The 26,404-nt window shown below is 43.3% G+C and overlaps 1 non-coding gene across 1 annotated transcript; it reads right to left on the bottom strand.

Moving 5' to 3' along the window:
• Window positions 1-5,753: 5,753 nt before the first annotated feature.
• Window positions 5,754-5,828, bottom strand: TRNAP-UGG. The gene has a single exon. It is a non-coding gene; the product is annotated as a tRNA-Pro (tRNA).
• Window positions 5,829-26,404: the final 20,576 nt, after the last annotated feature.

Here is a 26,404-nt window from a genome sequence, read left to right as displayed (position 1 = left end):
CCACCGGCCCTGCCCTGAGCTGACTTCTTTGCTAGTAGTGAAGTGCGTTTTCACTTAGCTGGAAAAGTCCATAATCCGATTTGACCTCGGGAGCTTGTCCACGGATCTGATCAAAGTATGATTCCCTAGTGCCAAAAGTCCTAAAGCCTATGGCGCCAAGCATGGGGAGTCCACGGAGAACAAAAACTATATTTTGCTATGGCCAAAACTAGTGTTTTTTCGGATTTCTAGTCTAGTTTAAGTGCAGGGCTAGAGAGTTCTCTTCCAGTATTCTTAGTTGATTGTCCGCTTGCTTGACTCAAACAAATAGCTTTTGTTTCCACAAGGCAGATCCCATTCCTTGAATGCAAAGGACAAGAAAGACGGATTCTGGCTGGAAGGAAGGGTTCTCGTATTGGTTCTTCTGGTGCGCTACTTCCTTGTGCTGTTCCAGATTGGAATTGGTATCGGAATCCTGGTTGGTAGAAGGAATCTCGGGTATTGCTTATTGTTGAAAGCACTCGTTTGTTCCGGCTCGTGAGTTGAAAGCACTCGTTTGTTCCGGCTGGTGATGTGTCTGAGGCATGCCTAGAATCAAGATCTATTGAGACCAGGATGTTTGTTTCTTCCTCGAAACAAGAGATACGCTTTGGCTTATTTGCATTCGACCGGAGAACCTCACTTATCAACTGCCCTGGATTGGATCTACTTACGATTTGAGAAACTGGCTCCAGAACCCCTGTTCTTGATGCAGAATCGGTGGTTCCTTCTCTTTGTCGTGATTTCATCCATAAATCAATGGAAAGAGCACTTTATTCAGTGAATTGACACGTTCCTGATGCTTTTACAGTAGCTGCAGTCTCGATAGCAGAAGTAGATCCGAGTGTAGATACCGAGATCATATCACCACTATTGACTATTTCAATTCATTCACATCTGCTCGTATCAATCAAAGTTTCCTATCAAGCAATCCCAGCAGCAATCAAGTTGGCACCCACTATATAAGATGCACTATTTCCTGATCTTGTCCCAAACCCAACTCGGCACTTTTAGACCTGGCCTGGATCCCTCCCTTCTCCGAGAATATATGCAACCTTAAAGAAAAGAGACCACTCTCAGAACGACCCTTCGGGAAGCCCCACAACAAGCTATCCCAGAAGAAATTGTATAACTTGGCCAAATTATTCACTTCCAGTTCCCTTTGCAATAAGATCACAGTAGATACTGTTTAGAAGGCTCACTCTCTCGTCTACAAAAAAGAGATGTGTGCTTACTTCTTGGAGATTGACTCCTGCTGGTAAGTGCACACCCTCAGTAGTATCATTATAGACTTTATAGAGTATTTCCAATTGATAAATGATTTGTTCTTTAAGAACATCTTTGGATATATCAGTTACTTGTGTTTCAACATTAATAGCATTTATGTGATGGATCATCCGGCCAGCCCAAACGGCGACAAGAATAGCTATCGACAATGACAAACCCAATGAGACAATATACTCAAATAGAACCGTTTCCATAAAAATCTGCCATCATTTTTTTAGTCATACTTGTCCCTTAGCGGACTCACTCTTGTCTTGCTTCATCTAAGGAGTGATAAGTGCCAGGAGTCTGCCTCTAGCATCAATACATGTCCTAGTTACGAACAAAGAAGTGGTGTTGTCTCCTTAGCGTTAGCGGCCTTATGCCTATTTCAGTATACGCCCGTGTCAATATGTCTAGACTTACCTATACCCATGCTTCCTTCTTCTTTGACTAGCTTGCTTCCCCTATCAAATAGAACAGGAATGACTGCGTGCTTGGCCATCGTTAGTAAGCCCGTGTAGGGTAGGACCATCATCGAGCAAATGTTCCTTCAAAGGCACGGAGCGTGCTATGGCAGATTTTCATCCCTCAAGAGGATGCGCCTAACTAAAACGCCGAAAGGCAGTGCAGCACAATCCGTTGCTTTGCTTGTTGGGTCCACTTTTTGAAAGTTTCTTTGTTCGTAACATTAGTAGTTACTCACTGCATTAGTAGTTACTCACTGGGTGGGTGCACCAACGGCTTTCTAGGAATTTGAGTTGCTCAATACGGACGGAAAGATTCTTTCGTGAAATAAAAGAACGGCAGGTTGATGAGGGAAAGGAAACCTGATCTTTTTTCTATGGTATGGCCTGGGTGGCCTAAGCGAAATCCCGAGATATGAAGGAGCCGATCAATCTACCCGCCCAAGGTAAGCTTGCTCCTCACTTGAGTTGAAGCTGCCTCCGCTCCCTGCCGTCATACGGATTGATTTACTTTATCTTGACATACGCTATGCATATATTTGCTAGAGATATCAATCGAAATAGGAGCTTTCTGAAAATAGAAATCGATATATCCATGGTATTGAATGGACAAGAATTGAATGGGATTGTGGCACCCAGTGATACACTACGCCATGTTACGAACAAAGAAATGATCAAGAATTTCATTATGGCATGGCGCTATAGGCCATCGATTCGGTTATAGGAGTAGACGCGGCCAATGGCAAAGAGGAACATTTGGATGGACGACCTCCAAGACATGAGTCACTACTTTAGAACTACGTTATTCCCTGGCGTCAGGTACACATCCGGGGTTGAAGAAGGGCCGCATATCAAATAAATGCGATCTAGATCCCTTTAACAGATTAGCAGCATCTTCACATTCCGAGCTGAGACTATTATGATTACCTACCGAATTGGAGGAATCAAAGATCCTTACTTGAGGAACTTAACTGGCACTCTACTGATTGGACTTTACCGACTTCAGAAACCAGACAAGATTCTATACCGAGCTGACCTATCAACCAGACGGACTTGAACAACTGACCTGTCTGCTATTGTTATTGCCGGGCCTCCAGACCATACCAATTCACCGAGTTAGATACCAGACTAGAGCTATTAACCGACTTGATGTGCTTTCCTGACTGGCAGACTGGACAGACCAATCCAACAAACTGACTTTGCTAGCTTATCGAGCTGAGGAGACAAGACAGATCCATATAAGGATACCAGCAACCCGAAGAGAAGAACCCCAGTTTATTAGAGAGATCCGTTCTATTTCACTAGTTGGGTTTCTGTCTCGGCCTGGCATCTTTGGACAAGAATAAGAAGTATAAGTAGCAGCTTCCTATTCCTTAGTACTGTCCTGTAGTGTAGTTTCTCAAACCAGTGCTTTTCCTGGAATGGATAGAATTCCTCAACTCTAGGAAAACCTGGTATGGCAAATTCCGTATAATATGCAAAATTCCGTTTCCATATAAAATGAATAAGTAGACTAGCTCTGGACCGGAAATTGAAACCCTGGAAACAAGAGACAGGACAGGTATGAATCACTAAACCTGAGAGGTTCCTTCTCTTCTCCCAAAGCCAACTCTGCATTTTCCTCCTTCTAGCAAAGTCAGAGTGATGCTATCTCTCCTCTCCCCGGCCCTCCGGGATGAAGAATGTCCAACATCCTCTTCTTGGATACCAGATTCCATCCTTATCCACCTGGCTAGAAGCTGGCTAGAAGATCGAATTTCTTGGAATGAGTATCTTTGAGGTGTTTACGTAACTCATCCAGTCCAGAAATAGCTTGACCTGTCCAATTTCGAACGAATCAAGATATCCCATCGTTACGGTAGCTATAGTAGCTATCTGTTCTTCCACTGGGAGAATGTTTGATTGGGATTGTTTAAGCAATTCCCGTCATAAAAACAATGGATTCTGGCTAGTTTTATCGAGAGCAGAGGCGAATAATAGGCTTGTCACTATGTGAATTGAGCTAGTTCCAATTTGGATTTGCCAGCTACTTGTTTCATTGCGGCACATTTGAGCCGCTGATCCTACTCTGGAAAGTGAAATACCCACATGAATAGCAGGTCGAATTCCGGCATGGAATAGATCCGCAGATAAGAAGATTTGTCCATCTTGGAGATTACATTAGTAGGTATATAGGCGGAAACCACTCCAGTTGGGCATACTCTCTTCGCCTAAAAGAGAATTGCATTGAGTGGCTCTTTCTAAAAGGCGTGAATGCCAATCAAATCAACCCTATCCTTATGGAGAATAGAGATCCACCCACCCACCTTCTATATTCTCCCATCCCCGAGGGAAGACCACGCACGGTCGAGAAAGAATTGTCTCATATTCAGCAGCTCGCCTAAGTCCTAACGTTTGTGGAAAGAGTAAGATAAGAAAGCTTAAGCGTGGTAGCCCACAGACCAAATATGAGAAGTTATGTTTTGAAAGCTTCTTATTGAGTCTAATACTATCCTTTTGAAATTCTTGGTCCTCAGATCTGATACCATCACCAGCATCTACATGCTCATGCTGCAAACTATCACATAGGTCCTATTTCAGGTTCATTTACTTTCTCAAATAAGTAACTTTGTCTAATGTTACCCGAACGAGTAGTTAAAACAACCACCCCCTGATCCGAAAGGAATGGGTGTTCCTGAGGCTTATTCAAAGGGCTTTCTAGTGAGTTAATGGGGAATGAGGGTATCACCCATAACCAGTTTGAAGATGCAAAAATTCTGTTCTTGTCAAGGAGGGGGATTAGCTACACAACCAAGGAAGGCCTTTTTAGATTATTAATATTCTGACTGCTTTTCACTCTTGTCTAGATCTTGCTTTTGCTTGAGGGCAGGCCGCAGGATAAAGGAAGAGCTTGAATGCGAGGGGCGCTGCGAATGTTTGCTTCGAAGGAGCCTGTGACCCAGCGATAATTAGACTCGTTAGTTAGTAGGGACAACTTGAATACTCCGCCTGTGTCTAATCATCCACTCGACCAGCCAATGAAATGAATTGAGATGAAAGTGATCGAAAGTTATCTCCCGTAGAAGGAGCTATGTTTGCGAAGGATCGAAGATAGTGTTGAGGGCGCTAGCAACAGCGTGTTTGTTTCAACACAAGAAGTGCTGATCCAAGCTTTAAGAACTCAATCGCCCGTCCGACCGAATCACTCGTTTATGGCTCTGATTCCAAGTCAGGGTTTAAAACAGCGGTGACCCAGCTAGTTGAAAAGTTTTTACTTGGAATGCCAGACATGAGAGCCAGCTACAGAGACAGCTAATGATATCAAAGTTGACGAAACAAGAGAGTTTCATTCAATTCTTTTCAGAGTGTACGCCTATGATCAATAGTTCCTTATGTAAAGGATCTTTCCCTTCACATATTCTATTCGAGAGTTCTCAGTATTTAGCAAAGTTGTTCCTATCTAACGGAGGGCTATTGGATCAAATGAAAAAACATTGTTGAGAAATACTAGCCACCCGAAGTAGAGGGAATCCAACCTTGCCCAGTCGATGCTCAAGTGGCCCAAAGAAGCAATCTGAAAAGGGAAGAGCTTGTTCTGAAGGAACCGCACTCAAAGGGAATGTTTACTTTATCAAATCATTCTTACTCCTTGGTTACCCCTGATGAAACGAGCCTATTCATTTAACCATTCACTAGTTTGTAAACTCCGCCTACTTCATGCACAGAACTCCACTCTACTGGAGGCTTGGCATGCTCGAAAAGAAAAAAAGCGGAGTCAATCTTTTCAAATTCCTTGCGAACAATACCGAAGACTTGCAGCGTGTAGTTGCTTGCGTGATATTTCTCAAGATTGTAGAAAGGGGTTTTTAAAAAGGGTTCCTTCCGTCTGAGAGGCTTTGCAATCCAACTCAGTTTCCTTTGTGTGCGCGCACACGCAAGCCAAGTTTCACTTTTAATACCCCTGCCTGCCCAACCACGGATAGGTTGCTGGGCTTTGCACTTCGGCCCCATTGTGTGAATACCACATCAAGGTGACAGGATTCGAACCTATGGCCCTCTGTACCCAAGACAGATGCGCTGATCAGACTGCGCTACACCTTGTCCCCCCTCAGAACATATGGATCTACCCGATCGATAAAGAAAAGAACCACAGCGTTGTCGCCCACCCCGCTTTGGGCACGGGGAGGCGAGAACCACCGCTTTTAGGAAAGAAGCCTACAATTTGATTCTCGTCTCGTTTCACTTGCATTTTATTTCGTTCAGTCTCGCTCTGAGAGTGGAATCGAACCACTCACTCCGTTTGGATTTCGAGTCCAAAGGGCCCAGCTAGCGAAAGAGGATTTACAGTCCCACGCAGCCTGCCAGAACCTTTTTCTTGCTTGATTTTTATACGGTTTTTTGAGCAACTAGAGCGAAAGCCGTTGCGCGTTAGCGCATCCATTTTCTTTCTTGATTTTTGTACGATTTTATGAAGTGATCTGTCCAACTAAGTAGAAAAGGACACTAGAGTGTGGCTACACGTGGTATAGGGCTGCTCGTCCCGCCTGGTGTTGAGAAATGACATCCAATCTTTCGGTACCTATCATATATTCTAGGTGGATAAACTTATTTTTGATCAGCATCAAAGGGAGATCTGATGTTTTAGAATGGCTTCCCCCGATCAGAGAAGGGGCTTGGTCTGGAACGGATTGAGACGGAAAGCGGTAATCAATCGCCACGTGGTGGAATGCTTGTTGGAGAAGGGTAAGCGCCTCCATGTCGTAGGGGTGGGTAGGCCAATAGAAGACTAGGGAACTTAGCCTAGCCACTTAGTTCTGCCCCGAGCCAAGTCTATTTAGTGTCAGCAAACACATACCACTATCTATATATAGGTTTTTCTTTTCGTAGAGGTTGTCGCTTAGATCCTTGGACCCTTCCTTCATGAAGCTTGAGGAAGCACTCACTTTTCTATCCACGGCATTCTTGGTTCTGCACTTAGTCTTGAACCTGTGTTGGTTTGGGACGTCAATCCCATTCGTCAGTGGTGTGTGCCGCGTACTATGATTGCTTTCTTCTTGCTATCAAATCCCAGTTTATCATTCACTGAGCTTCCTTCGCTTGGAATTCAAAGTCCAAAAAAAGAAAGAAAGCGTACTGTGAGGTATGAATGATCAAATGTCTACGGGTGTCATTGAATATCATGGGGTACGAACTTCTAAGGTCATGGCGTAGGGTATTGGATAGGCTGGTCCGCTGGTCGATGTCATTGCAGGGTGTGCTACGGACAACTATTGTTCCTGGGCATTTCCTTTCTCTCGTCATCACGCCAACATACACAAGGCTTGCCTTCACAGGGCCCCACCTTGACTTGCCATCATGGCTACACTCTTTTCATCAAAGCAACTCTTCTTAAGAAGACCCCTTGGTCCCCACAACGAAGTTCCTCCATAGAGAACCCAACTGCACAGCACCATCGCAAAGGTTTCTTCGTAACTCGATTAGTCTCACTCAAGAGAACTCATCTACACGGAAGGTCTTTTAAGTGCCAGTTGTACCCGCACAGAAGTTCTGTGCCCTCAACTACACCAGGATGCCCCCTGCAGTAGCATCACAACTTTTCTCACCATGGACAGCTCGCCAGTCTTCTTGCATCAACCACACCTAATTACAAATGACCTTGGCCTCTCCATGCTCATCATTTACATTTAAACTGCACACCCCCTTGTTGAGGTCTTACTCCAAAGGTACGGCCTCTAGCACATGACCATTCCTCACTCAAGTCATCGACACCCTCGTCGATGTACGTGTTGAAAGAAGAAATTCCACTATCTCTCAAACGAAATGAGGTTTTTGAACTCCTATATAACGGAGTTTCATTGATGCCAAAGGGGGTTTTCCTCAAACGATTGGAACCAGAATAAAATAAAAAAAAGAATGAAAGAGTCAATCTATCTTAGTCAAGGCGCTCGCTCTGCCACAAAGGGAGGCACTTGCAAAATCTAAATAGAAAAGAGATGTTTCCAATTAAACCATAGATGTCCACTTCATACTTATAGTATTCTATTTCGGCTTGCTTGGGTTCATTCAAGGCATCTTCATATCTATTAAAAAATCAATCAGCTCCTAATTAGGTCCCCCAAGGCGAGTGAAGTGACGTTTTTATTTCTCTTCCTCCGGTCAGAAAAAAAAAAGATTTCTAGGACCGGATGCATAACAAGAAAAGACAGAATGGTAGTGGTGCCTACGCGCAAACAATCTTAGAACTGAGCTCTTGTAAAGGTGGGCGTTCCTACGCTCAAAGCCCATATCTCAGATGCATGCCCATTGGAATAGCCCATCACCAGGATAAAATTATCCATTTAGTGTAGTTCCCCTTTCCTCTCTTCTTATATAAACTTCACATCCTAAACACCAAAAGGAAGGGAGAAGCAAACTCGACCTGGTGGTTTTTTATCATTTCATTGACCTTCGAACCGCTCTTGCCCTCCCCTTTCACTTTCTTTCCTAAATGTGTGACTGATACCAATCCCTATGTTGTACACTCTTCCACTAACTAGAGAGAACCATGCCTGAAGTAGAAAGAACCAATTACAAGTGTTCATAGTGGTCTAAGAAAATCAACCCTGACCGTGAAGGTTCCTAGTGTTGATACTAGTTGTTGTAGATAATGGAAGGAAGCAACAAAACAGAGAGAGGATCCAGTGTAATCTTAACTACATCTCAGCTCTTATACAAAAGCTTATGTTACAATACATGGTACCAGTCCAATTTATAGAAAATAGCAAACCAACACAAAGTCATTATCGACTCAAGTAACAACTATTTCTATTTTGTTCACAGCTCATTCCTAGCTAAGACATAACGGCGGGTAGGCAAAAAACTTGAATCAGGTCAATACAATACTCTTCTTAGGACTTGCAAGCTTGGGACATAAGCGTAAACTAAAAAATAAGTAAGACCAGGTACACTGCTAAGCATAAGTATAAAGAGGTGGAAGGCTGGCTGTGCTTGTGCTCACCTATAGGTCTGTCCCAGCATACAATATCGAAAAAGACTGTCTCTTATTTTTGATTTGTCTGAATCAGTGTATATTAACTAATACTACTTTATCCAGTCAATAATGAATTGAAAGGTCGTCTTTAATTCAAAAGTGCATAAACAAGCAAGGAACGGAAGGCATGCTAACGACACTACTAGAGTCAAGAAAAAAAACTACACTACAAACCAAACTACTTGAGTAAGAATCAAAGCTTATTGAAGATGCTAGAAAATCTATGAACAAGTACCAGGTTAGTAATTCAATTGTGATATCTTCTGCAGCGTTTTCTCTCTGTTGCTATTCTCAGCACTTTGGAAAGTATCTATGCACAGGAATTAGTATTAAGAATAGCTTGGTTTGGTGCAAATGTAATATAAAAAAGGCATTCCCCTATATGCTGTTAGATGTACTGCAAAAAGGTCAAGTTAAAGAAATATTAGGAAAATTGTTTCGGCTGTCTGTGCTATCATTTTTCTGGAAGCTTTTAAGCCTGTTGTCCAGATGCTGCTGCCTAAAAGTAGTTCTTTTAAATTGTTTTATTGTGGTCTTGTTCTCTGTATTGTTTTTGGAAACAAAGTACTCTGTATTGTTCATGTGCTGAACTTCATAGTTGGAGGTAGCACAGCAGCAGCAGCTACTCTCACCAAGGGTACCATCAACCAATTAAACCTTTGCTAATGGTGGAATTGCCAAACCTTTGTCCATGCCAAAAAAGAAGCCAAGTCTGATTCAATAATTACTTTTCTTTTGTCTCTATCTTTGGACTGAATCAGAATCAGAAGAAAAGCAAGGCTATCCTTCGTTGCACACCTGATGGAAAGCACTGGCTAGATTTCTGATGAAGGAAGCCGTTTACTAACCAGAATACTACAGTAGAGGACAAAACTAGGGACTTCGAAAACGAGGATAGTTTGCCAGGTAGGGATACCGTTGTTCGAATTGAAAAAAGATACCTTTCCCCAGAGAGATAGGATTCGAAAACAAACCATTCATGAAACTCATGCAGGAGCATGCGGTGGTCACATTAATGGACATGCGCTAGCTAAGAGAACTTCTTAACTTAGGGTACTATTCTATTGGCTGGCTTACTATGGGGAAGGGGAGAAGCCAAGCCGCGTATGGATTGATCCCTAATTCAGTTCTTTTTTCGTGGTTTTCTTTCCATCTCACAACTTCCATTTCTTGAGCCGACCTTGCCCGCTGGAGGTATGATTCCGTTCTTTGAATCGAATTGGATTTTTTGTCTTAAAGTGAGGGAGATGAGTGGGGAAGGAAGCTGACGATTTTATTAGTGTGTAAGGTGGCCCCGAGAGCTGAACCAAAGCCGGCCGTTTTGAGGCCAGGGAGCTTTAACAGTTTCTACTTAAACTATGTGTTCAGCTATGTGTTCAGATTATGCTATTTTATTAGTAGCTTTCGGTCTCGATTCGCCCTTACCTCGGAGGGATCAACTACTTCGCTTAGGCAAAAGATTGAAAAAGTCTGTATCTGTCTACATGTGCCTCCGTCTATGTTACCCCTTCCCCGGAAAGGAGATTATACGTTTAGTAAAAAGATGAGAATAAAAAATCAAAAAGAAAGAAGAGAAAGAACTGGGAGTTGGCGGCTACATAACAGGTAGCTTGCTTACCAAGCCGTCCTGGCAAGCTCCTACAGTTCTCTTATTACTCTTGACTTGACTTATTAATAAGAAAACTACTCACTAACAAAATGAAAGATGATCTAGAATCTACCCAAGAAGATAGAGAGTCCCACATATGAGAAAAGGTCACAAATGGAGTTGAACCAGGTAACATTCAAAGGGATAATGATAGTAGGGTCGGGATATCCCCGCCGTCCGAACCGGACGTGAGGGTCTCCCCTCATCCGGCTCTCTGCAGGGGAATCTCCAGTCACTGCTTCCCCTAATATCCTCCCTTTACAACATCATGGGGGTTTACAGGAGATCCCAGAGACTCGCTCAGAAAGGCTGCTATACCAAACATTATTACTTAACTACAAAGAAAGAAAAGACTATAGTAGTCACTAGACTGACTATAGTAGTCCATCCGGCTGCTCTTGCTTAAATCATTGCTCTTCATTCTCCCGTGCTCTAGCAATTGCGCTCCCTAGACCACTACCATTTAGTTAGGTAGGGACAATCAATCCATAGTTACGGGAATAACAGAATGCATGGGGATAAAAAAATAGAAAAATGCAGATTTTCTATGAAATCCTTTCTTTCCATAGATGTATCTGGTCTGAGACGGTACAGTACTCTATGAGAGGAATGCAATGGGATGGATGGTAGAGGGCTGCCTGCGCCCAAAAGCGATGATTCACTTGTCCCCTTGTCTATAGGGACCTTGTGGCATACAACCGCCACGACTCCTGCGTTCTAGCCGCCCCTTTCTCTCTTTCTTTTGACTGCCTCGTGGACGGACGTAAAAAGGGAAGTTACAGAAGGGGGCAGTGAAGGCTCGCCAAGTAGACAGCAAGCCCCCACCCCGTCAGTCCTGTGTTGCCGTAGCATGCCCTACTTCAATAAGGTATTACCTCGCCGATTTTAAAGGGGATGGGATTGGATTCATTCACTTGCATTCCTGCTAGCACTACAAAAAGCTCCGGTCTTAACGCCCCTACAGAAGCTGTGCAGCCTTTCCTCGGGTTCTAGAGTCGGGTTTCCCGTTTACCCACAACGGAGGAGCCGCCCCCACCAACCAAAGCAGGTAGGCAGCCACGGTTCATAAAGCACTCTTCGCACAACAGATCCACTTTGAAGATGACTTATTAGCTTGGGCAATCGTCGGAATGTGTACGAGATACCATAAGGGCCCAATATCTCAATAGCACCCTTGTCTAAAGCTTTGAATGAGACTGAATATCCGAAACGCATGAACGATCTGACTAGAAAGTCATTCAAAACTTGATCGAAGAACCAACGTTTATTGAAGAAGCTATAGAGTTGGTTACAAAAAGTACTAGTTTGAAAGGCTCGTTGGAATTGATCTGCTACGAGATTTACATTATACGCTAGAGAAGCACCTGAAGTACTAAACAGAATAGGTATTAGTTCTGTAATGGTTGGGGCAGCAAACTCGGATTCGGCAAGAATCTCATTTTTTGGTAGTATGAAGGTGGAATTGGCCCAAAAATTGGATAGGGGTAAAGACGCAGCCGGGTGCCAGCGGCTTATTCAAGTGCCCCCCGAACCGCGCGAAATGGTCGCCTATTACACGGCTCACAAACTCTGCCTGGGGTGGGGCTACCTATTATTCGTAGGCGGTACGTACAGCGCACGGAGGGCCTCTGTTTGCTGCATGGACTGTCTATGCATTTCCTACAGAGTGTAATGGAACACAGCTCAGCTCCACCGATCCAAAAGAAAAGAACAGAACAGCAGGAGGCGAAGAGTAGAGTATAAAGGGGCTTTCGTTGTCCGTAAAGGACCTAACGGAATACCGTGCTCCAAAGTGTGCACTTCGAGTTTTGTTTTAAGAACACTTGGCCCTACCCCTTCATTTTGAGCCATGTCTAGGTAGAATCGGCAAGATTGAACCGAGGCCCGCCCGGGCACCGCCGAGGGACAACCAGACCAACCAGTAGGCTTTCTTTCCGAAATTTCCTCCCGGGGCCCTTAAATCATTGAATTCATAGGCATAGGGGCGTCCCAGGCAGTGGTTCATTCAATGAGAAAGAAAGACAGGAGGGTAGGATTCGTCGTGTCGGGCTAATTCATTCTGGGAAAAAAGGGGGAAGGGAGTCACCTGAGCTATGCGAAGGGAAGGAAGTCGTGGGCTGAGCCGGAGGTCACTTTTCCCGATCCATCCCGAAGGTTTTTTTCCCTCTCTCGCCCCATCATCGTACCCAGTCCTTCTATCGGCTCAGCCCTATCTACTCATCTCTTTTTTTACATGGAGATTTTGTGGATCTCTCTTGTTCATAGATCTTGAAAGCGGATCAATAGAAATTTCTCAAAGGATCTATCTATAGAAAGATCTAGATCTCTATCATCATCTATCTCTATATCTAGATATGGAAGAACCCTCGAAGCCTATCCCCGATGACGATGCCCCCTGGGCGAAAGGAAAGGGGCCGCCATTCTCTTTCTTTCCTCAATCGTTCCGATCATTTCTCTCATTCCCTTTTGTTTGTTTTTTCGGGTTGGTTCGTTTCCTCCTCCTATCTACGCAATTCTCTGTCTTTGTTCATGATCATCTTAGGCGAAATGATAGGTATAAATTTTGTGGAGGGGCGGCTGTGAAAGGGCGATTCCCCCTTTTCCATTGAAGTAGGGAAGGGGGTGATTGATCTTTTTTTGAATCAGGCCTTACTGACCAAGTGGTGGTATAAGCTTCATTGCGGATGAAAAGAAGTCCTTGTGAGCGGAGCTACAAAAGGAAGTTCAAGCTCAAGAAATCCTCTCAATAGGGATTGGGCAAGCAAGCTGTTTGTTTATTTGATCTTACCCGGTTGTGAGACGGGACGTGAAGTCAACCAAGTACATGTGTGTTCATAGTGTCCCCGGCACCTTCCTCCTAGCTGAGTATGGATGCTGAAGTTAGCTGGAGTGTGGGGCGAGTGCGTGGTAGATGGAACTCCTATTTACCACATTTCTTCTTTCACTTCCAACTTGAAGAGGAAGAAGCATCTCTCTTTGCATCTTCAATAGATAGGAAAAAGGATCTTGACCTGAAGCCTTCGACCAAAGAAAGGGAGACTTGGTGAAGTCAGAGGTGGTTTTCCTTCCCTAGATTCATGGAAGGACTTTTTGAAGTTTGAGTGAGGAAGGAAAGTGGGAAAGGTCCGACACAAAGGAAAGGGTTGTGAGGCTTAACAATTTAGAATATAGCTGTTGAGGTGGCACCTATTCCCCCGGGGCAGGGGTATATGCACGTAGCTTTCTTCTGTCACTTCTTTCAGATCAATGAAGTGGAAAAGTAATAGAGTAAGGGACCCTTGTTTACAAAGAAAGCTGTCACTCCAAGAACTCGAAGTCAAGCATCTTCGGGAATATCCAAATTAGTCTTCAACTAGAGAAAGGATAGGAATCTCCTTTGCTGAGTTTTCTTCTCCAGCGGATGTAGCGGTAAAAGATTCTATTCTTTTCGCGGTCTAGTTACGTCTTTCCTCTCCCTATCTAAAGAGCTCTATTAACATAGACCCTCTCCTAACTCTCTATCATTTTAAGAAAGCAGCAAATCCTTCTCTCTGTTCTACTATCCGATCTCGTCTGTTGAAAATCGATCTGAAATATGGTCATATCTTCGTTATCCCAATAGTAAACCTTCTTACTTCTCTTCGCATCTCGAAAGACGCAAAAGATCTGTTATTAGATTATTTATAAGCTGTCGAAGGTCCTTAAAAGCCTTGATTTATGGCTTACGGCTTACTTGCCTTTTTCCTTAAAGCCTATATAGACAGACATAGACTGAGGGCATTATGGGCTTCCATGCTCCTGGCAATGGCAAGATCCGAGATGTCAGTTGCTTGTCTTCAAGCCTCAACCTTATTCTGACTCCTACTAGGGCAATCAGGTTTAAGTTAAGCCCGAACAGCTTAGTTTTCCACTTCCCTTCCGACACAAGCTTCTTTTCCAAGCCTTCCCCATCAACTGGAAATCCAGTTAGAAAGGCAAGGGGCGCAACGGCAAGGCAATCTCAAATCATAATGGGAGTTTTATTTAGGTTTATTTAGATAGATTCGCCTTTGGGGTTGTTACAGAATCGGTTCTTCAAGAAGGAGCTCTTAGTACGGTGGATGCATCGAATGCAAGCTGTAAGGAAGAATAACTCTCTTAGCAGACAAGAATGAAATTCAATTAGTCCCACACTTCCCGCGGGAATCGAAGAGTACGCAAGCACATTCATTTAATGGGAAAGATTTCCTTGGCTAGGCCCCTATGAAGAAAGATGCCAATTCCCAAAAGCAGTAACAATAGCAATATCAGTAGGAGTAGCATTAGGAATTAAGACCGTCAGTCCTCATTCATCAAAGTAGCAGTCCTTAGGGGCTGAAAAAGAGCCCAGATTCCCCGCAACAAGCTTGGAAAGGAAGAAGACACGAAGGGAGGAGTTCCGCTTAGCCTTTGCTCCTCTTTGGTAGAAGTAGCTCTTTTGTTTGCCAGAATGGCTTGTTAGCAAGAAAATGCCTTCTTAGGAAGTGAAGAAGAATACGCCTGCTTGAGAATGCCCTCTTGTTGTTCTCGAAAGATGGAGGGGGGCAGATTTCACTAAGGAAAGGAACTGGACTAATGGACGAGGAGGAAGAGAATATAGAAAAATTGCCGACATTCAAGCATACTATAGATGTTCTAGAACTGCTAAAGGGAAGTTCTAGTAGAAAGGACAACTAAGCGAAAGGCCTTCTTAGAAAGGCAGAGTGACAGGTAATGCCCTATTTCCTAACAGTGAAATCTAAGATCAGACAAGAAAGAAGCTAAAGGCTAGGCAAAGAAGACGAGGGAGAAATCATAGGTGAAAACGTTGGGTTACCAACTCGGGTGGGTTCTCACACCAAAGTTCCTTTGTTTCGAGCAAGCCCAATTACAAACAAAAGAGAAGGTCGGTCCCGTACTGAAACCAAATCAGAAGGGCGGTACTCACTCGGATGGAAGAATCCCAGGTCGGTCCCATACCCGAACAAAGGCTAGACCGAAGGTCCCGTCCCACGGGTTAGGTGCTTAGCTGAAGGTGGAAGGCGAAGCCAAGGCAAGAGCAAGGGTTGAAAGACAATATAGAAGACCGGAACTCAATACGATTCAACCAATCCAAATTGCTTTGCTAAAGATACCCGTTCTGCTGTTCCTTTATCGGCAACTACTATTGAATAACAACCTTCGCTTTGCTTTCGCATCGGATCTCGGCATTAGCAAATCTAAACATAGAGTAGATCCCGGGGCGTACCTAATGGTTTCATTGATTTGAATGGATTGATCCGTTGTACCGTTGTAGGAATCCTCAGCCGATGTACGAATCCCGTGGAGGAAGTGGGGAAACAAATCCAATTATTTGATTTTGATAGGAGCAGTGCCGGTATTGAGGGTTTCTCTATCTCTTTACTCATGAAGTTAATACAAGTGAGGATTGATTTCAGTTATTCATATAAGAAATAAGAGGAATAAATAATCTCGGGGAAGACAGGCTTTCTCGCTCTCGGCACATCTTTGCTAGGGATTCTTCTCTACCTTCTTGCGTTGAGATGCCATCAACTCTTTCCTGGGGAATCAGGTCAATACAATACTCTTGGAAAAGCAAGCTATAGCAGATCCTTGAGTATAGAGAAAAAGGAATGGAGTTTCATTAGCTCTCTACGCACATCCAGTATAATACCTTTGCGAGCCCCTACGGAAAGGGGTGCCGTGTTCTCTTTACAATGGGGGTGATCCTGGTTTCCAAAAGCTGCTGGTTGGTTGTATCTTTTTCTATTGGCAATCCCCAATCCATTGCTTGTTCGTTACGAACAAAAGAAGCCGATACCAGTTCTGGTGTTTATCCAGCGGAGGCTCGTATCTCTTCCATGTGAGACTAGCGACCTCAGATCATCCCGGACTTATGTGCTGGAATAGCTTCGTTATGAGTTGAAGCAGCCTCAGCTACTATTCCTACTAAGGAGGAGTCGCCTTTTTCAAGTCCCTCCCTTTTGCAATCCCATGTTGATGTAAGGAAGCTGCTTTAGAGTATTGGCAAAAAAAACATTACATGCAGGTCCAGATCTCCTTGCATTCGTTGGTGGTTGACTACCGGGAAAGGGCAGAATAACAACAGTGAGGAAGCATACCACCCAAAGCAAGACGTGAAAACCTTCTTCGTATCCAAAAGCCCCTTTTAGTCTGTCTGGCCTTAGTATTTATGATACATAATCACATCTTCTCCCCCTTTCTCGTATCTCCACAGAAGTAAGTACTAGTATGATCGGAACTAGTATTTAGATATATGTGACCCTCTAGCGGTTTGACTCCGTTGATGGTATACGGAACTACCTTCCTGCGAAAGTTTGAGTTCGTAAATCAAGCTTGTAGAAAAAGCGAGTACCGGTATTTGATGGTGATGGTGAGGATGACTAACCTCGCTCTTGCAACCATGAATATTTTCTAGATACTACGGGCATATACCTTCTTCCGAAGGGTCCCCGTCCTATCTTTTTCGCCTTCCGCTCTGGAATCGACTATTGGTGGGTTGTAACGTGAACCTATGGATCTCAATGAACAGCTTCGATACCACAAAAGGATGGGCAAGAAAGACAGCAGGTGTTGAGCCAAATCCCTAGTTCATACACAATCATAATGTTGGTCAACCATCCGAACTGGGATTCCTGTTATTCATACGAAGGAACAAGAAAATAAGAAGTATGGGATAAATGGTTTTTGAGTTGGGCATGATGAAAGCGGGTACAATGGCATTACTTAGAAGCTATTATGTCCTATCTTGGCTTTAGCAATAAGCTTGTGCGACTGATGACTCCCTCCATCCCTGGCATTGCCAAGACTAATGGATAAGGTTTTGTCGCCTCTCAATCGAACCGCATGCGGAGCTCAACTCCTAAGAAAATAATAAGAAATATCTAGTTTTGTTTCATAAGTGGCGAGCCAAGGAATAAGAATACTGCCCCCTGATCTGTATTTCAAAAGCGGATTCAGCGCTGCAAGAAATAGAATTATGGATAGATTGACTTGTAAAGAAAGACGAACCGAACAGTGCTAAGCAAAACTCTCTTATTTCTATGCTCGATTCAATATCTACTCATCTGCTTTTAGTTCTACTTTCTGTATACGAAGTCCAAGCTTTTTGAGCTGCTCAGTTCTCGCTATGTCATTTCTTGGTTTTTAGTGCATTCACTCAATTCTCTGTGAAGTCCATGGACATGTTGTGGTTCATTGCAGAGAACAGCCATCACATGGATCAAGCTATAAGGAATCACCCGCTTCCGAGGGCAAATCTCAATTACGGTAGGAATGAAATACACCAGTCATAACTCTGGTCTGGTCCATAGTTCCCTATGTAGTTAGTGAAACTTCTAGCTGGACTTACTGGATTTAGAGCTTAATGCTCCTATCTTTGAACTAGAATCTTAGTGCTTATTTCATGAAGATAGCTACTTTAATTGATACAAGAATGCCTACTTTGGACAAATAGGATCTACTCCTACTTGAATGCCAATCCAATCACTTTCCCAATAAGAATTCCTAATCCCTAAATCCAAGCAAGGCATGATTGTTAGTCAGGATAACCAGCTTACATACCGCATTAAGAAGTACCGACTATGCTTTTTTCCATACTTTTCTTGCAGTACTTCAGTAAAGCTACCCCATTTTAATAAGATAGGGATTCGAGATATCAGCATTTTCACAGGTCCTTGTCAAGCTGCAGCAGAATTAGATTCGAGTATAGCATCATTCAGTTGGAGTTCTGAAATAATCTGGATCCCCTTTGCTATTTTAGCAATCTCTGCTGCTCAGTTTCATCCCTTTCTGCGGTAGAAAACCCATCCATATATGTACGAGTGAGAGATGTCTTCCGTCCCGGAGAACCTTCTTCTCTCCCTCCTTAGGAAAAGGAGATCTAGGTAGAGGAGGTAGAAAATAATAGATACCGTCTTATTCTATTAACTAGTCATCAAAAAGCAACCTATATCGAGGTCAAGTTTGATAGAGTGAAGTGGACTATTAGATCCCCGGCTTACCATTAAAAAGAAAGCTTAGCCGCCGACGTCAATGTGTTAAGCACATAGGATATATTCGGCGAAAGTTAGTAAGAAGTAGAGTGAATTCTGAAACTCCAGCATTTAGGCCCGGATAGAATGGGTCCTCAAGCTTAGAATCATTTGGCCTAACCTTTAAGAAAAGCCAGCATCTTTTCATCTGGGTCGTACTAAAGGCAGGTAGACCGAACACACGGCACCTGTCCCAATGACTGGTACACTGACGGTGGCTTATTGGTTCCTTCCTCCCTTCCATCCTCAAGTCTTACTTTCCTTGATGCCTTAGTTTACTTGATGCTCGATTCATTCCTCCCTATATTCAATCTCTCGTGCCATATTCTTTTTCAGGTTTGACATTACTTCCCTTTCCTATCTTTTTACTTTTCTCAAGGACGTAAGATTGTTCAAAATCCCTTTGATTCCAGGTTCAAATCCATCTATCTCTTCTCTCCCTTTCTTTGAACCTTACTTCACAAAGTAGGACATGCCCCCGGGGATACTCATCATTATTCTGAATAGGTTACTCTATCCAATTCCCCGGAATCATTCACTATCATAGTCAGTCTCACCTTCGCTTAGTTGAGGGATACTAACATCACCATCTGCACTGAGGAATATCTGAGATTTCTCAGGGTTCACGTGCATGCCCCCGCCACCATGTTCGATCACGGAAATAAATCCACTTAGATTTACGTGCCTTAAGATGTCCAGAATTTGAGGACGGTCAAGATGGTATGAATCATAGCGTGTTGAAGCTAGAAGGACATTGGTGTCCCATCTTGTATAAAGAAAACCTTCATACCAGCTCAGGACCTCCCTATCAAATTGATGTTGCGAAAAGAGATGTAGGAGCACGTCACTCAATTCACCTATCAATGGTATACAATTCGAATGGGGAATTTGGAGGTTAGTGTCGGCATTATATATCGGGAGAGATAGAAATTCCTTTAAGATATGCAAAATCACCCCCAGATTGTGTAGAAATTTTAATGTATTCCATAGACATGGAATAGAAACATAGTGGATACTATGACTCAAATCCACACAGACTATTTTATCTACACACCTTTTACCATCCCAGAACTCCTCGTGGAAACTCACCATTTCATTCTAATGAGTTAATCTAGGCGGAAGATTGTTTCTTCTCCATATAAACTCCCGCATTAAGATATTAGCTAATGCTTTAAAAAGTAGTACATCTGCTGAAAGGGATGAGGCAGCCATACAAGGCCAATCACCAGCATTGATGAGTTTGCGCCTGGCACAACAATACCCAAGCTCATCTTGCCTTTCCAGATGGTGTTTCTCTTATCTTCTCCTAAATGGGTTACTTAACCCTAGCTATACAGGTGGGGCACAAGAGACGGTACCAAGAGCTGGAGAAGCACCTGGCCCTGTACCTGTGCTGATTGAGTTCGAGAGCACCGGTATTTATTGCATTAGGACAGGTCTTGCATTGCTAGAGCTTTTAGGAAGATGAGTAGCTCTCGAGTACGTTTCTGTTTCAGCCACTCCAAATGAGCGTGTTTCACCATGCTCCACCAACTGTTCCATCCTTTCCTAAACTCAATGGACTAATTGAGAATTCTTCCTTGCCTGGGTGTGCCTTTAATGAATTGATCCGTTGGCGGCTATAGTAAGATCTGGGTCAGAGTCTATCTCCCCATCCCTCCGGCAAGGTAGCAATGAGCTATCAAACGCCAATAGAGGACAGATCCTGTTGTCCGTTTTTTTCAGCACCACAATCTTTGTTTGTTCCTACAGCATCTAAATCAGCACTGGGAGTGGTTCCAGATGCACTTTCAGGTGAAGTCACATCAGACGTTTTTGAGGATGTTCTTGCACATTGTTGGGGTATCGAAACCCGTGAAACCGGGGCTAGTGCCATTACAATCTGATCGAAGGGATGGCATTAGGTAGACAACAAACTCTCTTGAGTGCCGCCTTGATGGCTTTGTGAATGAAAATCGAGTAGATGTTGTTTCATCCCGCATATGTCTAGAATCTTGTTAGGATTCGTCTATTCCAGGTCAGGAAAGAGCTTTTGTAAACTATCCTGATAAGCATAGCCTTCGCCCCGCAGAGTGCTATATCAATGGTTCACCAGGCTCAATTCATTAATGGCTTAGGGCCGGTCTTCAGTAAGTCATCACCATCGGGTGGAGGGGAAAGCCCTACGTCAAGGTCAATGGATTCACCTACCCCAGTCTCAGAACTTTCTAGACTTTCTTACCTGTGTTCTTCTCAACTAAGAGAAGGGCGTGCATCTACAGCAGTGGTATTATCTTCCATTTTTATTTTTGCATCTTTAATCCTGGTGTGTTGGTTAGTACCGAAGCCTCTTGGCTAGTACAGAGTTGTGGTTTGATATAGCTACTAGAGAACCTGGAGGCACTCTCTGAAAATAAGTATTCTTCATATGACATGTGAATAGACAACTCCTGGTATGCTCATTTCATTCCTCTTGGACCTAGATCTTCACTTTCAAAAGTGCAGAATTGATGTATCAAAGGCATTTCAAAGGAACAGAGGATCCATCTTTGAAGTGAGAGACAATTAATTTCAACTGTGTCGTAGGGGTTGTATTCTTAGACCTGCCAGGCGGGAGGAACCACCGTCCTGGGTATTGAGCATGTGAATCATGTTATTTTGTAGGAATAGAGATTCTCAGCCATCATATCTTGTTCACCCTTGGCCATGTCTCCTTCCGAGAATGAGTTGGTTTGGGGAGATCATTAGGTTACTGAGATCGAAGTAGTGAGGCTGCTTGAGTGCCATCGAAACCCATTTGAAATTGCAATGACATATTGAAGTAGTAGTTCGTTCAGCTCCCGATTAGGTATCTGGAAATAGTTCCTTAGCTCTTTTCTAGTTCGTTAATGACCTCAGCGGTTGAAATGGAATTGGATCCCGGCTTGTTAGTTAATAGAATCTAAATGAGATTGAATGGAAATGTTGGTAAACCGAGGGGTGCATCATACTTTTCAATAGATGTTGGGGTTCCTAAACCATAAGGATACTCTTTTCATACAACAAGGCCTGCCAATCGATCTCCTAGGCTATAATCCAAGGGATAGCTTAACATGCATCTCCTAGATGGAAGTGTGCGACAATAACTTTGAGCTTCTGTAGTCTTTGATCCTTGATCTGAAGAGGTAGGCAGCTATGCTAAAGAAGCCAAGGGATGAAGTGATTGTGGTTGGTGTGCCACATGGAAACTAGATAGGTGGAAGCTATTTTAGACGACCTTGCGGGTCATCCTAACATTGAAATGAAGCTATTCGAGCAGACAGTGAATAAAGCTATGAATGGGGGTAGCTTTACGAGGCATAATGCCGGTGTGCACTTTTCTTTTCTCAAACTGTGGTTGATCCTCTCTAAATCAGAGGTCAACATTTCTTTGCAATGAACGTTTATTAGGTCTGGAAAACCTTGTTAGGTGCACTCATAGGTGAGCTCAAAGCGAGGATTCACGCGTTCTTTCTTCTCAAGAAGATGGAATGATTGCTCGGTATGATATAGATTCTTAGCCAGGGGTTTGGTAGCTTATGCCCCCTAGTTTGCAACATAGAGCAGAATTGGTTGAAACGGCTCCCATTGTGTGTGGGAATTCTTTCAAATGTGCATGGCCTGGCGACTGACAGGATGCCCCTGCGAGTGCTATTCCATGTGCTGGAAAACCTCTTTGGCACATCTTTCACGATCTAGTTAACAACACTTTAGTGACTCATGTCTTCCATGGCTTAAACCTGCTTATTATACTAGAAACAATGGAATACCTAAAGTTGGATATAGGTGAGGTGGGACTTAAGAATGCCTTGTATGGAACATCTCTTCAAAGCAAGAATTAGCGTATAGAAAGGAAGCATCATTTCCTTTCAGCTGCTTTTAAAAAGTCCCCGAAGATATAGCCCACTTCTCATTTCTCAACACCAGCTTCTCTTCTCTTTTCTTAAGTATAAGAGGGATAGGTACTTATTCCTGGCCGGCGGTAACATTGCTGCTCCCTGCCTAATGCGGATCATTGTGCAATGCTTATGTGAAATCTCAATCCAAAACTTATTCGTTTCATTGGAAAAACCGACACCGACGTCAAGATCAGTCTCCTTTCATTTCTCTTTAGTTTGGGAGCAGAGCTTAACAAGATGGGGGGTCACGATGGATCCTTTTTTATCCCGGATTCCATGGACGGAATGATTGTGGAATTTAACCCTTCGTCGTCATACCCAAACTTGGTCAATGGGCCGGCTTTTAGTGTTGAAAGTGTGAGTTCTAACTACATGGAGTTGGAGGAATCAATAAATTCCCCTCCTCCCCCTAATCCAAACCCTTATTCTCAGATTCCTAATTTTGTCGCCGCAAATGCAAATATGGATTACTTGAACTTCTCTCAAATGCAGATGTTTTACCAAATGCAAATGTTTTATCAAATGCATATGTTTTATCAAATGCATTTTAATTATTTGAGCAGCCAGCCTCTTTTGCCTATGGTACCTATGTATATTCATTTTTTTATGTCTTTTTATATGCAGTTTTGGTATTTTCCCTTCTAAGTCTTTTTCGCCATTTTTTAATTGAACTAGTATAAGCTCTGTATTTCTAACTCGACTCTTTCTGACTCCGTATTTCTAACTCTACTCTTTCTGGCTCTGTATTTCTAACTCGACTCTTTCTGGCTCCGTATTTCAAACTCGAATTGGATTTTGTGTCGGCTGGTCGGCAGGTCCGCCAGCCCGCAGATGTAGGGAGGTCTCCTCTTGAACTGAGAAATCAAAGTCGCGATCTGATAGGTATCTATCCGGACCATGCATCTGGAAAGCGCCGGTTCGATTCCGGCTCGTGACATGAAGAAGAAGTCCCAAATAGGGATCAGATGAGTTTGCACAGTATTACTTTGTTGACAGAACATCTAATTATTCTTCCGGTTCAATGAAGACTATGCTTACTTTCCTTTCTCTTACCGGTCTATGTTCTATCATGGACCTGTATTCCGTTCCTCGAATCGAGACTTTCTTTTGGTATGATTTTGATACGAGTTTACTATCAAAACTCTATGCCATCAATCACTATCCCCAGGGATAGAATCTAGCTCCCGGCATACCTGATAACTACGCTCATATACGTCAATTCATGGAAATTGCTCAGGGGAACGAATCAATATAGGAAACCCCTCTAGGGGAAGGGACAACTGGTTAGTTTGTGATAACATATCAAGGGATACCAATCATTGCCAGGTATGGTGGGAAAAAAAGCAACCTATTGTATTTTCCTTACTCCAGTGGGCTTTAACTAGACTTGTTTACTTAGCTTGATCTTTGTGCTCTCGGCATAGGTAGGATGTATCTCTGGATTATCCATGGTATGCTTCCATTGTTGCACCTTAGCCTGGTATAGTAGAAGGCGATCCATGCTATTCATGAGTTGATAAGCTCCATTCCATCGATAGGGATCAACCCAGCTTCATAGCTTTAAGATCCTAACCTACACCACAGCTAAATCAACCAACGTCAGGGATTCTAGCTCAAGATCAGGAAAGAGCTTCGTTCCCTCCCGCCTGCTGGCTAGAGTTATACCATCCACTCTTGCTGCTGACTGTGAAGTAGCGTAAAACCCTCTATCGCATCTGTTTGTTTGCCGTTGTACGAAAGTCTATTGATTCAAGAATTTGCAAATCCCTTGGGTTCTTTGCCGAGGTTAGCCTAGCATTGGAAGCCCTGGTGGATAGCCTTGCTTTGAAGATGAGGATTATGATGTAATCACTACAAAAAATATGGTAGCAACCACTTTCCATTTCACCAGAAAATTATAGTACTGCTTTAACATTCTTTAAAGAGAATTTGGAGAACCAACCCTTTCCCCAGATACGAATAAAGGAGACTGCTTTCTGTATAATTGTGCTTATGCAGCTAGAAACCCATTTTATGTTTCTGTCATTTTCCCAAATGCTCGCACCATGTAGTAACAACAACCAACTTGGTTGGTACTATATGCAGAGATTACCTCATCAGCTAGATGCCTTAGCAAGTGCTTATCAGCTAATAAGCTACTTCAAAAAGACCAGATACTGGAGAACATGGTGGAGGAAGCAGCAAGTGATTTCTTCAAGACGGCGCTCTTCATTGTTGCAGCTGGATCCAATGACATATTTTGGAGTATCTTTCGCCTTCAGTACCGTTCTTTGGACGAGAGAAGCCTTATCCTTCAGACTTTCTGGACATGTTGGTTTCCAATCTGTCATTTTATCAGAAGGTTCCGCCAATTTATCACTACTCTAGTTTAGTGTCGCTTGCTCTTGTTTGCTGCAGACCTCTATTTTCTTTCCATCAATTAAGAGGCTAAATGAACAGGGTGCTCGAAAGTTTGTTGTGTCCGACATCGGGAAATTCGGTTGTATACCGTACGTTCGTGCTCTGGAGATACGTACGATATCGTGACAGAGATCATTCTGCACTACCGTCAATATGGTACGCTTTTCTTCCTTGCTGCTTCTCGCAAATAATGTGCTTCAGACTTCTGAACACGAAATGGCAATACTTAGAATCCAATTCTTGCTTTGTATTAACACCTCTGGACGTTACCTGAGCTGACTGTGCATATGAACAACCCCAGTGGTAAACGAAACGTTTGTTCATTGACTACATTGCCTGGTTTTGATAATGCGCAGGACCCGTGCAGCGGTAGCTGCTTCCCTCCGTTCCTCTGCTTTGGCGCAACAAAACTCCTGACTCTTCCTCGTCAATTTCATTGCCTTAATGGCAGTTATCCCTTTGTTCGATAAATGGAGCCGTGTGACAGCGCAGGTAGTCGCATAGTTTCATTCCCTGGATGGCTAATGCTTAACACGGGTCAGATACCATAAGTTATGGTAGTGCTCGCTCGGCAAATTCTATCGGTTCAGCAGCGTCCTTAGTAGGAGCGGAAGGGATGTAGCAAGGAGCCGAAACCTACCGTTACGGAACCGTGGAAAAAGCCGAAACCTAGGGTATTCCCTGATCAAAACTTCAATAACAACCATTGCCTTACGTACCATTGGCTGGGAAAGGAAGGTGCCATTTGCCGCAAGTAGATCTAGCTGATTGACTCGTTCATAGTCGAAAACTAATGCATCGAACCCTTTGCCGATCAAAAGATTAGGAACCGCCCTCCTTTTATCGGATACCCTTGCCGAAGGAGGGCGGTAAATATCTCGTACGTATGTTTCCTAGGATCTACTACATGAAAATGAAAAAGTATTGGCTTGAGTTCTTTCGCGATAGGACCTTGCAAGAAAATGCTTTGAAGATGAAGATTCGGTGGGGATGACATTATCGCCATACGCTATTGGATTTCTCCCGGGCTTTGCCTTTGCCGAAACTATTCCGTTGACATCCTTTGTCGTAGAACTTATCTTCTTGGAAAACGAAGGATATTTCCTTTGATTTTGTTAGAGGAGGTAGGAAGCCGAGCATTGGGAACTAGCCGTTATAGGGTTTCGGAAAAAAGGGTTGATAACTCCCTTTGCTTTGTCAATTAAGGAAAATAGAATGTGCTCACCTTCGTGATATTCCCTCTTCTTTGATCCTTTCGGTTTTGAACTGCGCTTTGCCCGTACTAGGTCTTGAAACTTAGCTTCAACCTCTCTGTAGGAATGAAGGTTCTTTTCATGCAATTTCACGTATGATAATGAATCGAGTTTCGAAACACGGTTGTTGTAGGGAGTTATTTCTTTCTTAAAGGAAGGCTCTCTGCTCCATTGGGTGACGATTCAATGGTTCTATTCATCCTATTCCTAGGTCGATCTGTTAACTTGGGTTTTGTTTACCAGTTGGTTAGATCAACTTGTGGCATAGCTGTATTGGACGCGATACGGTGAACGAGTCCCTTTTTTGCTTTCCGATACTTTCTTGAAGGAATAGCATCTGAGTACAATAGTGTAGAGTTCCCCGCACTAAACATTGCAAAGAGTCTAAAAGAGGTGAAAGAGCTATAAAGAACTAAGGAA

This window comes from Triticum dicoccoides, chromosome 6B (genome assembly GCF_002162155.2).
Source record: "Triticum dicoccoides isolate Atlit2015 ecotype Zavitan chromosome 6B, WEW_v2.0, whole genome shotgun sequence".
NCBI classification, from domain to species: domain Eukaryota; kingdom Viridiplantae; phylum Streptophyta; class Magnoliopsida; order Poales; family Poaceae; genus Triticum; species Triticum dicoccoides.
The sequence above is the reverse complement of the archived record's forward strand: the minus strand, read 5'-3'. Positions and strand labels throughout refer to the sequence as shown.